A 12292-nucleotide genomic window follows, 5' to 3' on the forward strand; every position below is an offset into this window, starting at 1 on the left:
ATATATACATGCATATGCACATACACACCTAGAATCATACATTTCACATGTGTGACATACACAACACTACACACACACAGAGCTTAAGCCATCTCTGGAGCTGATTTTCTGAAGCTCCTCTGTGCAGGGTCTTTCAGTTCTCATTTCACAGATCAGGAAAGCCAGCAGACAGGCTAAGTTTTCAGGGGCTCACTTGGTAATTGTCCTGGTTTGAGCAGCAGCCGTCAGTTTTCTCCTTCTTAGGAGCTAGTGCAGTGCTGTGTTTTGATCTTTTGGCCTGGGAACAGTGCTGATAACGCTGATGTTTTCAGTTGCTGCTCGAATGTTTGGTGTGGCCAAGGACTTTCTGAGCTTCATGCTCTGCCAGTGAGGAGGGGAGGCTGGGAGGGAGCAGAGACAGGACACCTGACCCAAACTGACCAAAGAGGTATTCCATACCACAGCACGTCATGCCTAGGATGTAACTTAGAGTGACCCGGAAGGGGTAGAGGGACTGCAGGGTTGGAGAAGGTATCGGTCGGTGCTTGGCTGGGGGGAGTGGGGTGAGTTATTGGTCGGCTGGTGTTGAGGTGTTGTATTCTTTCCTCTTGTTATTTCCTTTAGCACTATTATCATTGGTGGTAGCAGTAGTGATCTGTGTTATACCTTAGTTACTAAACTGTTCTTATCTCAACCCGTGGGAGTTGCATTCTTTTTGATTCTCCTCTCCGTCCCTCCAGAAGCAGGGGGAGGGCAAGAAGGGGGGGAGTGAGCAAAAGAGGTTTGTGGTTGGGTTTAAACCACGACAGTAATGGTTGTTAGCTGCAGCAGGTAAGCAACCACCCACAGATATAAACTGCCTACAGCCACACCACCCTGAAAACCCCTGATCTCTTCTGACCAAGGACTTTCTGAGTCTCGTGCTCTGCCAGGAAGGAGGGGAAGCTGGGAGGAAGCAGAGCCAGGACACGGACGAGGTGGCCGAGTGGTGAAGGCGATGGACTGCTAATCCATTGTGCTCTGCACGCGTGGGTTCGAATCCCATCCTCGTCGGTGAGTGTGTGTCCCAGATGAGACTTTGTTTTGAGATGATCATGATGGCCTGCAGGGAGATAACACAAGGCTTTGGTAAACCTGGGCGTGAGACTTTCTGGGTGTCCAAGAAGGAAGGCTGGAGGAAGTAGGTGCTGGGCACCTAGAAAGAAGGCTTCCATACCATGTTACCACTAATCAGAGAATACAGTGAGCAGCTAGCATATAATCTGCTCCTGGTCATTGTGACAAGGAAGGTTTATCCTAGTCTCTGGAGGCACCTAAACATTGGATGAAGATATTTTGTACAGGAAGATGGGAGATAATTTTCATGGGCTTTAATTTGTCTGCACCTGTGTTTTGATGTATGTATATAACCATCTCAGAATCAAACAACGGAACTGCTGGAAAATTGAACCCTTGAGTTCAATGCCTTACCTAAGAGGGTGGTTTTCACTGCTTCACTGAGAACTTTGTTTCCTCTGGGTTTAACTCCACATACCAACTTCTTTTCATACAGGTTTCTTGCCTGACGTAACTTAGTTCTCTATTCACACACTTCTACAGCTGATGTGTACTGGCATGGACTCTAAACAGCTGCACAAATGTATGTATACAACATTGGTGGCTATACGGGTAATTAACACTTGCAATTATGCTGCATTTTATACTACGGGAGCATATAGAGAACAAGGGCATGGACCTGACCTGCCATTGGTGTTCAGTGCATGAAGAAAAGCAAGAGTAGGACAAACGGAGTTCCTGGCTTCAGGAAGGGTGGACAGCCAGGTTGTCAGCACTTCTGAAAATCACATCTTTAAATAGGAGCTAGGGCAGTATTCACAACACCAAACCTTGGATACCTAATTTCTGCTTCCAAGTTCAACAGCTTTCCTTCCTGTGTTACCACTGAATTGAAGCAGCTCCTGAATAGGGAGGTTCAGACATTAGAAACATTTACATTATATAATATGAATATGTTCCCTTCTTTTCATATTCCATCTCTACCCTCCCAAAAAGTGTAACTTGAAGTCTCTATTAAAAACACAGTGCTAGGTGGATGTATTTTGTATATGGGTTTACAAATGCTATACATATACTTGTATATGCACTTATAAAAGGCAGGGAAACAACTGTCTGTGATTCACCACTGCTTTGTTTAGACCTGGGAACAAAAGCAACAGATAAACTACCCTGGAACCCCCAGATACCACTGATCAGAGAAATGTGATGTCTATCCCCAGTGGGCTGTGCTATTTCTGCATTTTTGAAGTATCTTCAGTCTGTTCTCTCTCTCATACAAATCAAGCATGGAGAATATAAATTACAAGCTGCTGCATATTACCTGATCCTTTTTCACTTAATCCCTTTTTGGGCTTGTGAGCTTCAAGTAATTGCAAGAAGATGGTGGTGCTTTTGTGGGGAGGAATAACCATTACAGACCTACACTTCTCTAATAAGGTCCTTGTTTAAATTCCACTCTCAATACAGGCTCCAACAACGTCTGGACACAGAGAGGGATGTTTCATATTTAAATTGTGAAGAGAATTAGCTAGTTCCAGATATCACAGCTCTTATTGGTATAATCCAGTTTTAGACTCATTTTCTTGTAGTTATGTTAAGCCTTACACAAATCAGCAATATTACTTGATAGATATTTCTTACATTTCCCCCCTCCCCCCCCCCCCCCCAACAGTTCCTTCTCCCCTATTTCTCTTTATGGAAAAATCCTACAGAAAATAAACTGTTGATCTTCTTATGCAACACAGTAGAATTTAACTGAAAATTGTATTCCTTTTACAAAAGTATGTAGAATTGCTGTCAGTTAAGACAGAGCAGGTTGCTGTTTCCTTTAGATTTTATACCTGGGGTTATGGAATAACAGTATATTTCTATATAAATAATATTCATTTGGTCTTGATTTAACTCATGGAAATTTGGCTCTGAATTTTTGTGGGTTTATGTCTTTATGTAACTTATCTTAATAGTTATGAAAATGCACCTGTCACTCTATTTGCCTGCAAAAGCTAGACAGTAAAACAATCCAAGTGCTGTATCCCTGATAAAGATAACATGCTCAAGTAGACACTTCTATCCCTGCATACCAATTTTGCCTGTGCCAAAACAGCCAACAGCACTGAACCCTTCTGAGGGCTGGGACATGTGTCTGTGGGCACCTGGACCGCAGTAAGCTCAGCTATTCTGTGTATCAAAGAACTGTATTTTGTTCAGCAACTGAAACAACATCTTGGGGACAAATGAATCTATTGACTAATGAGTTAACTAATGAAATGTCAATGTCAAATGGAAAAAAAAACAACACCTTACACTGTTTAAATAAATCCTTCCCATTTTTCAAACTAGATTCCCAAGCTTCTAAGGTTAGATTTGCAAACACATTAAAAAACAAGCCTCCAGAGCCAACAGCTTTCCTTTCCCAGTTCAACCAGTCCCCTCACTGCTAATTCCAGGCAGGGATCTGACACTTAAAAAGAAGTGAGAAAAAATTTTCCTCACCTCACCAGACACCCATGCAGTTGGATTAGATGATCACTATAGGTTCTTTCCAACTGGAACTATTCTATTCTATATCTCAATTTCCAGCTAAAATAACATTTTCTTCATAGGCTACAGATCTTGGAAGAATAATAATGTGAATTGCAATTGTCTATAAACACCTTACCATAAATTTCAGCACAACTATAGGCAACAAATAACTATCCAAGTATGATTTAAAATCTTGGACCGTTTTAAGTTCCCAAACAGAGTTTGACAAATGAGTCCATGAATAAAAAACATAAATGCCAATTTCTGGGCACTCCAAATATCTCCTCCTCACTTCTTTCAGCTGTACAATAAAACGCAGACTAGCACAGCCCTTTAATGCCTCTAGCAATATGCAATGACATTTTAAATAGAATAACACCTTTTTATCCATCTCTTCATTACACAGGTGAGTACTATGGCTACTGTGTTAACTTTACAAATGCCTAGAATGCTCACAGCTTACAGAGATTTTTGTCTTTAACCAGCCTTCATCAATACAGGCTTTAGTGACTGGCATCCTACTTTGATGTAAGCTTACCTTTCTAACCTAATTAAAGGGAAGAGAGATAGAGCAGGGCATTACTGGTTCCTCCAGGGCTCTTGGGGTTAGTCCTTAACTGTCTCTAGCTCAGAGACCACCTGTACAGCTGATGGGTTTTTTTCTGAACATAGCATATTGAGCAGAGAAGGCAAAAAAGAGGAGAATTTGACAGCAAGCACCTCTTTACTTGAACTCAGTATTTTAAACAATGACTGATGTTAAGTTTCTACACACATGCTTATTCTATAAGCAGATAAATTATTTTTGATCTTTATACACAGCCACATAGGAAAAATAATAAAAAGGGAACCATATCTTGTTTTTTCTTTTCATATCAATGAAACATAATGCATCAATATGACTAATGTTTTAGTCTGTTAATAAAAAACCCTTGAGAAACCTAAGGAAAACTTACTTAAAATTATAATTTTTCATTTTCAAAAAGCTTTTTTTTTTCCCCTCTCATAAACAGTAATATTAAAGCCTGTTGTAAAATCTACTTGAGAATTCTTCAGGAACCTCAAATGTTTCCCAAGTTAGGTTTGTACTTAAAAACCCGTTAGAAGCAGCAACACCATACCATTGCAGTGTTCACCAAGATATATGATTTGTTCCAGAATTAGTATAGAAACAGGAGTGCTTGATGGAACTGAGATGGACTCCAATATGCCATGTCTACCATACCCACTTAGGATAAAAACCCATCTTCACAAACAAATTATCATTAAAGACTTTGTAACAGAATAAATATAAGCACGCTTTGTAAAAATATGGTATGTTTCACAGGAAAATACTGTAGCAAACTCATGAGAAGATACTATATACATTCTTTCAAATATAAAATCTTTTCCATTTTCATATTTCTCTTATTGCTGAGCTATACAGGATTCTATATTCAATAAATGGACTTTCAAAACCAGCTGCAGTCACAAAGTTCTTCTAAAAAAGCTATTAAAACCTGCTGTTGGTGTGTGCTTAATAAAGGCTTGTTATCTTTATTTATTGTAGGCAGTACTAGCATGCAGACTGCAGGGTCTGCCATGCCACTGGCCTACCTACCTACTCTGGGAAGCAGGATCAAGACATAGAGTGTAGGTGTGGAGGTCCATCTCATCAGGGAAACTATTCTCTTGATATCTGTGGCCATCTATAATGTAAGGCAGTACACTTACTTCACAGCAGTACAGGCTATAGTAGCACAGGCTGTAGTTCAAGTACAGCTGAAATCTGTGGCCAACTAGTTTTAAAAAGAAAGGCAACTTATGCAAACTCAAACATTTGTACTAGCAACTGCATTTCTGAGTGCAAGATCCACTTCTGCTGGACTTGAGGCTCCAAGCTATGGACTCCCTAGTGAATTCACCACAACTTCTCTCCTGATTGCAACAACCCATTTTTGTCTCACAGCCTTGGGCTGGACCTCATCTGGATAAAGCAGCAAAAACAAACACCAAAACCCCAACAAAACAACAATGAAAACCACAATGAAAAAAATAGCTTTGACGTCATTATATGTAAACTATCACCAGTTATTTCATCACTTGCCCAGTAAGACACCAAGGAAGCCACCAGTTTAGTGAAAATGGCTGTTACATTTATGGCTGAAGCATAAAGGCATGTTTAGCCCATAAAGGACAAAAAAACAACCCTCTCTACTTCTGCTATCATTGCCTGTGAAACAAGCTAGCAGATGGAAAGTGCAGAGGTCTCTCCTTCCCTAAGCCAGTCACTGCTGTGCTATTAGAAGTCCTCTAATCAGATTTTGTTCATATTCTTTCCAGGACTGCTGAGTCGTGTCAGCAAAAAGTGTTCAGAAAGTGCTAACATACAGCATTTTGCAGTCAATTTTGTGTTTTCATTTGAACTACCTCCTGCAACCCATGTACCTCCTTCCAGAATGTGGAAATGAAAAAACCCCCGAATCACTAACCTTGAAAATAAGCTTGTGAAACTTTAAAAACAGGTAAGAACTCCTGATGCTGGGAACCAGAAACAAGCTCTTAAATATTTTGGCCTTACAGATAGAAACAGACATCTACCTTATATGTTAAGGAACAACAAAGAAAGCAAAGGCTGGACAGTTTGGGCACAGATGCACAGGAGTCGTCAAGCACTTGGCACAGGGGGACCAGGCAGGTTCTTCAGGGGCATCACATGGATGCCTCAGTGAAAAGGATACTCCAGCTAAGCAAATTGTTATAAGAAAATAAAGGGAGGGGAAGAGGTAGTCATTCAAGGTATTTTGAGCTGAACATGCCATGTTAAACAAAACAAGAGAGGTAAAAAAGTCCTGTGGTTCTCTTTCCACCCTGGGTTCTTTATGAACCCTATCATCAGCCTTTTAAGATAATGATCATTAAAGACAAAATACTGTAGGAGCAAACCTGTAGTAGCTAGAGATGGTTGTTTCTTTGTCAAGATATATAGAAATGCATAATAAAAAGGGGCATTATATACTTATTTAGTAGAAATATAAATGCCAATGTCCTAATAACCCCCACCCTATTTTTATCAAACAAATGGTTGCCTAATCTCCATCATTTTGTTTTTCAGTTAGCTACATTGAAAAACATAATTTCTCCCTTTTTTCCTACTTAATACTGAAAGATAAGAAAAATACTTTTTCCACTGTATAATGTGATAAAACTAGGATTATTTTTTTTCTCTTTCTTACGTATTCTTACCGTCTCAGAGGTATGTTCTTCCTCTCTTAACACAATATGCTATTGATGTTGCATGCAGCTCACAACATCAGAAAGGTGCTGCAGGGTTTAAAAGTTCTTATCAATATATGCTTTTGTGGCATCAGTGTCTAATCCTTGGAGTTTTTACTACCCCCAGAATAATACTGCTACCAGCAAAGGCATGCATTATTATCTAAATCACAGCAATATCAATGAACAACAGGAAACACCACTTCTGCCATGAGGAAGTTCTAAAAACATTTCAGGAAAGTAAAATATCTCATTTCATTCAAACCAGAAAAAGCCTTGCAATAAATAAAAGACAGGTTTCATTTACAAAAACAAGTTCCTACTATATAACTTCCAGAATCTCTCAAATATGATGGCAAAAATACATAGAGCCTGTGGGTTCCTTTCCACTACTTTCTGCTATTTCCTAGACTGTTTACACTGCATGTGCTGGAGCACAAACTGTTCAGCTGCTACCTACATTTGGATCAAATATATGGTAGCAAGTATTCCCACACCATTCTCTCTTTTCCCTTTCTCCACTTTGCACAGGCTTCTTACGCTCAAAGTATCATTAATATCTAGGGTGGTTGCTAATCTCCTGTCAAGCAGCTTCTGGGAATTACTTGATAGTTATAAGGATGAGGAGTTGTAAAGAGCTGCTTGTCTTCCACTCTCGTTTTGACCCAGGCTGATTCCCTACAGCACATTGCACCTACCAGACCATCTAATCGGAAAGTCTCTCTAAATACAACATAATGTAATACGGTATAATACAATTTAATATAGTAATAGTAACTGGCGGCAAGTTAAATTAACTGCCCATTTGGCAGAGTACCTGCTTGTCCCATGAGCTGCTCAACACAAAGGAAGTCTTTCAGCTGCTTTGACAGCATTGCTGCCCTGTGCAATGCGGTCCAAGTGGTCTTGTACCACTTACAAATGCTATACATACACACGTATAAAATCGAGGGCCCATTCCTTGCAGGAGTAGGAAAACAGTCCAATGATCAGCAAGACAGGTTAAACAAAGTTCCACAACTACAAAGCCTTTGAACTTGGTTGTGTTAGGGAAGAATATTTGCAAGATGACCACAGCCATGCACAGTATCAGCTGCTAAAGGCCAGGAACAGCAAAGCTTCAGTCACTTCCTGGTAAAAGAATATCTGCAGAAATTAAATGTTAAAAACAAATAACAATGGGAAATTAACCTAGATTCATTACAAAGCATAGAAGTAGCCTAATTGGTTTTGCATGAAAAAGCTCCTCATCCATCTCCAGAAAAGGAATGGGTAAGTTTGACTGATTTATTCATTTCCCATGGATCATTTTAAAAAGTGCTGTAAAACCACAGCAAAGCCAATGCCACTGGTTAACTGTGTCTATGCAGACATTAGGAGATAAAATGATTCCAACATCAATCTCTTTCTCCAGTTTCTTGTTGCAAAACACAGCAATAAATTGCAGACAGTTCACCACAAGGCTAAGATGTAATGCTGTAAAAACTTCTTTAAAGCTTCACTGCCAAATTTAACTCCAGTGATAGCCTGAATCACAAGGTCCTCATGCTGTGGCAGGAGATGGCTTTTCTAAACAGTAGCAGCAAATCAATTAAAAGTTGCAGTAAATAGCTCAATCCCTTAAAAGCATTCACAGTACAAACATGGTAATGTTCACTGTTATACTTAGGAACAGCATACAAATAACATTGCATTTACAATGCTTCAAGCTTTGCTTAAAGATAAAACATACATAACTATAGTAATTATAGCTGAGGAGGTTTAAGGAAGTTACATAGAGGTTTTGTAAGAAATGAATCTAAAATACAGGCTAGCTGCACGATTGCAATATTAAAACTCTCTTTTATTCTGTGTGAAACTCTTAAACAAAACCCCATGCTTTGGTATATGCTGAAGTTTTGCCTCTCTGTCTGGTAGTCCATGTCCCCTGTGAATGAGGGGCTCTGTTCAGTAGAAGGAGCTTCACAGGGATGGCTGCCATGCCAGAGCCTCTGAGGGAGCAGGTACAAGTTGTGGAGCACAAGTGGAAGATGCACATGTGGGACCAGGGCCAGCTCATGGTTCCAGCACATCAGCAAAGAGCCACATCGTTTCCTAGAACAGCAGCTGTTGCTTCAGCTACCCTGGGTTGTGGCTCCAAGAAGTGCCAGTACCAACCTGCATGGATTGGATAATTTGGAACTACTATATATTTATATGATATTTTCCAAGTAAAGGCAAGGTATGGTATAAGCATAGGTGATATTTGCAGTTGGGATGTTAAAGAACTACTATCTTATTAAAGAAGATGTTTTATAAGCCTCGGTAAACAAAATCAATGAGACAAAGCTATCTCAGCATTTGCAGAGACAGGTCTTTGAGCTGCAGATAGTTAAATACAGCTCAACATTAACAAAACCCACACTAAACCCCTATGAACACTCCCAAAAAAACAACTCACACTTTACAACCCGCACTAATACAGGAACACAGCTAGTAGCTAATGAAAGCATGCCATTTGCCCTAGAGTCTACCACAAAGGAGCCTGGCTGAAAAGATGAAAAGAAGTCAGGATAAAGTTTCATTATCTCTCATCTAGATTTAGAAAATTATGACCAGGTAATAACCATGGAATGAATCATATTCCCCTTTAGCAGACTGCCTCTTCTACAAGTAAAGAAGAGATAGTAACTGACACTTGTAATGTCGCCTGCCCAGCACAGAGCCCCACACAGATCCACCTGTCTTCATTTCTACAGACAGAAACTAAGTTCTTGTGTGTACTGAAGATCTCCCCTATGCAGGACCAGCTGCAAGTACATTAAGAGCTATGGCAGCTTACCTGCTTATTTCTCTCTTACTGAATAACTTAACAAAACAATAACATATACTTCCCCTTTCTCATGAGCATCAGCTACACTGGAGTATAACATGCTCATGTTTTCATGCGCTAGGAAGTACTTTAGGAGAATGGATGTGGACAATGCAGAATTAAACAGAAGGGTGAATATAAGGAGAAAAATTACCACAGGCTAACAGCACATGTGAGCATACTGATGTGAGCATTAACATGTATATACTTTATAACCTCGGTACATCATACTTTGCCAATTACTCATTCAAGGCTCTAGCAGCATAAATGGCAGTTACAATGACCATTATTTTCCTACTGGATTAATTTTTGAATTGAATCTCTCTTTTGTACAGGGCGTGGACAATTTGAAGACAGACAAAAGTTCCAGCACACAGTAATAGAAACCATTTTTTTCTGTCCATCTAGGCAATACTAGAAAAGCCCCAAGAACAACTGGACTTTTCGGGTACAGCTACAGTAGACTTAAAGATATACCTACCCATTTTAGGTGATTTTTCCATGACAGAAAATTAGGCTGTAGGTTTACCCATTTTAGATAAGCAGCTTCTCTTCAACTCCTTACCTAACTAACAATATTCTCGAAAGGCACCATGTTGAAGATTATGCTGCTTTGAAGGATTTTAGTGTAGAGGCTAATCCATTAAAATTGAGATCTTCTACTTGTGCTTCTAAAAAGGCCATCTCATATAATGCCACGTATTAAAAATATGCTCTGGCATTAGCAAGCAGAGAATTAAAAGTAGCAAAATAGGTAGACAAGGAAGACTGAGGAAGGTTAGGAAGCCATTAGCTTTCTTTTTCTTTTTTCTTCAAAGAAACAAGCAACACAAGAAATAGAGGTTACTCATTTGTGAAGATTTTGTTAAGCAAAACCCTATGCAACAGTGAGACATACCGTTGTCAGGACATCATCTTCCTCATCCTTAGGAAATATATGTTAGATACACTAAACACACATGATAATTATGTTTACCACTGTAAATTGCCCTGTTACCCATATGCTTGTTTCCTAATCTTCAATACAACGCTAAGAATTGCTGCTGTTGTTCCCTCCTTTTTGCTCAGACTTGCATTTGGCATCACATCTTCAGTAATGAAATCAAACCTCGGACACCTTTGACCATGGGTTTCCAAAGCACCTATAACGCTCCCCCAAAGTTCATACCAGCACCTCTCATATCAAGAGCAACAAAGGACTCAAAACAAACCACATAGAGAAGAAAAGGACTTCTGCATGAAGAGCCCTAGTGTAACCCCCTAGCATTATAGCAAATGCCAAAACATTTTACAGCCAATAAAATTATATCTCTCTTTATGTAAAGGCATTCCACGAACAGAGGAGAGAATAAACAGAAAAAAACTGAACTTATTGCATTCTGCTTTGAACTTTGTGTGAGTTTCTTGTAGAAACAGACACTCTATGCAATTCCAAAACCTTATAAAATATTAACTGAGCAAAAATTAAATACATCAGCTGAGGACATGAATGGCCATGTATTCTGTGTACAAACTAGCATGAGCACATCCATATTATGTCAAACCCTTTGTACTTTAGGCATTAAAGTAATTTCTATATGTAATTATCAAATTCGTCATGCTAAATATGTTGTAATTTCCATTTCATCTAAACTGTATCATAAAAGCCACATTTATGTCACAATGTAAAATTATACAGGTTATTTTTTTCTTTTTTTGCATTTCATTCTGGAAATAAATTAAGGTTCTATAGCTAGGCGATTTAATGCAACAGAGTTCTTCACATCTTTAAAGTGTCATAGTTTAAAGAGATCGGAATTCTAGAGATAAACCTTTCATAGGCATTTACAATTATTAGCTTATCACTGTTTAATAATTAATTATTCGCTTATCACTTTTTAGGACCTCCAAATTCATACATGTCACAAATGCACTTTGAAACAAAAGCAGTATCCTCTCTCTCCTTTCCTGGATCTGCAGTGATACTTCAAAAAAATCGTTTTTGTTTTGCTTAAAAAGAAAACAAAGTAAATAAGGAGAATTGTGTAGGTCTTGCACTGGACTGTTATCAGAACTTAATTTGTAATTTGATGAATTGCCACAGTTCGCTATAAAGTGCAGAAAATATCTGTGGTGTACAGTAGGAGTTCTGGAGTCTCCAAGTTCCCATTACCACTTACTTTGAATCTCCAGAGTCAGCAGCAACTTCTGCGCCAGAAAACTAATACTCACATTTTGGGGTTTTTTTTATAGTCAAAGGAAGAAACAAGAGAAATGTTATTAGACAAGGACACTTTTCTTTCCATCCACACTTCCTAAAAAAACCAAAGATGAATTACATTTTCCATATTATCCTGAAAAAACCCCACCAAGATCCCAGCCCTTCTTGTAACCATGTAATTCCAGACAACTACACTATCTGAATTCTTAAACGTAAGCCTATTTTCAGGGTCAGGATCCCAAAAATATAAAATTTTATGTTTATTTTGGTATACTAACACTTTTAGGACTGCAAGAAATGGGTGATTCCTTGAGTTAATATGTCATGTTGACAACTTTACATATTTTGAGTAATTTACTTAAATAACTAAAGAAGATCCAGATCAATCAAGAATTTACTCCCAAAATATCTAGGGACCTCAACTTCTG

General features: G+C 38.8%; 1 non-coding gene across 1 annotated transcript; it reads left to right on the forward strand.

Moving 5' to 3' along the window:
- The first annotated feature begins 950 nt into the window (after nucleotides 1-950).
- On the forward strand, nucleotides 951-1032 carry TRNAS-GCU (transfer RNA serine (anticodon GCU)). The gene has a single exon. It is a non-coding gene; the product is annotated as a tRNA-Ser (tRNA).
- The last annotated feature ends 11260 nt before the right edge of the window (nucleotides 1033-12292 follow it).

The sequence above is a fragment of the Lathamus discolor genome, chromosome 1 (assembly GCF_037157495.1).
Source record: "Lathamus discolor isolate bLatDis1 chromosome 1, bLatDis1.hap1, whole genome shotgun sequence".
Classification (NCBI taxonomy): Eukaryota; Metazoa; Chordata; class Aves; order Psittaciformes; family Psittacidae; genus Lathamus; species Lathamus discolor.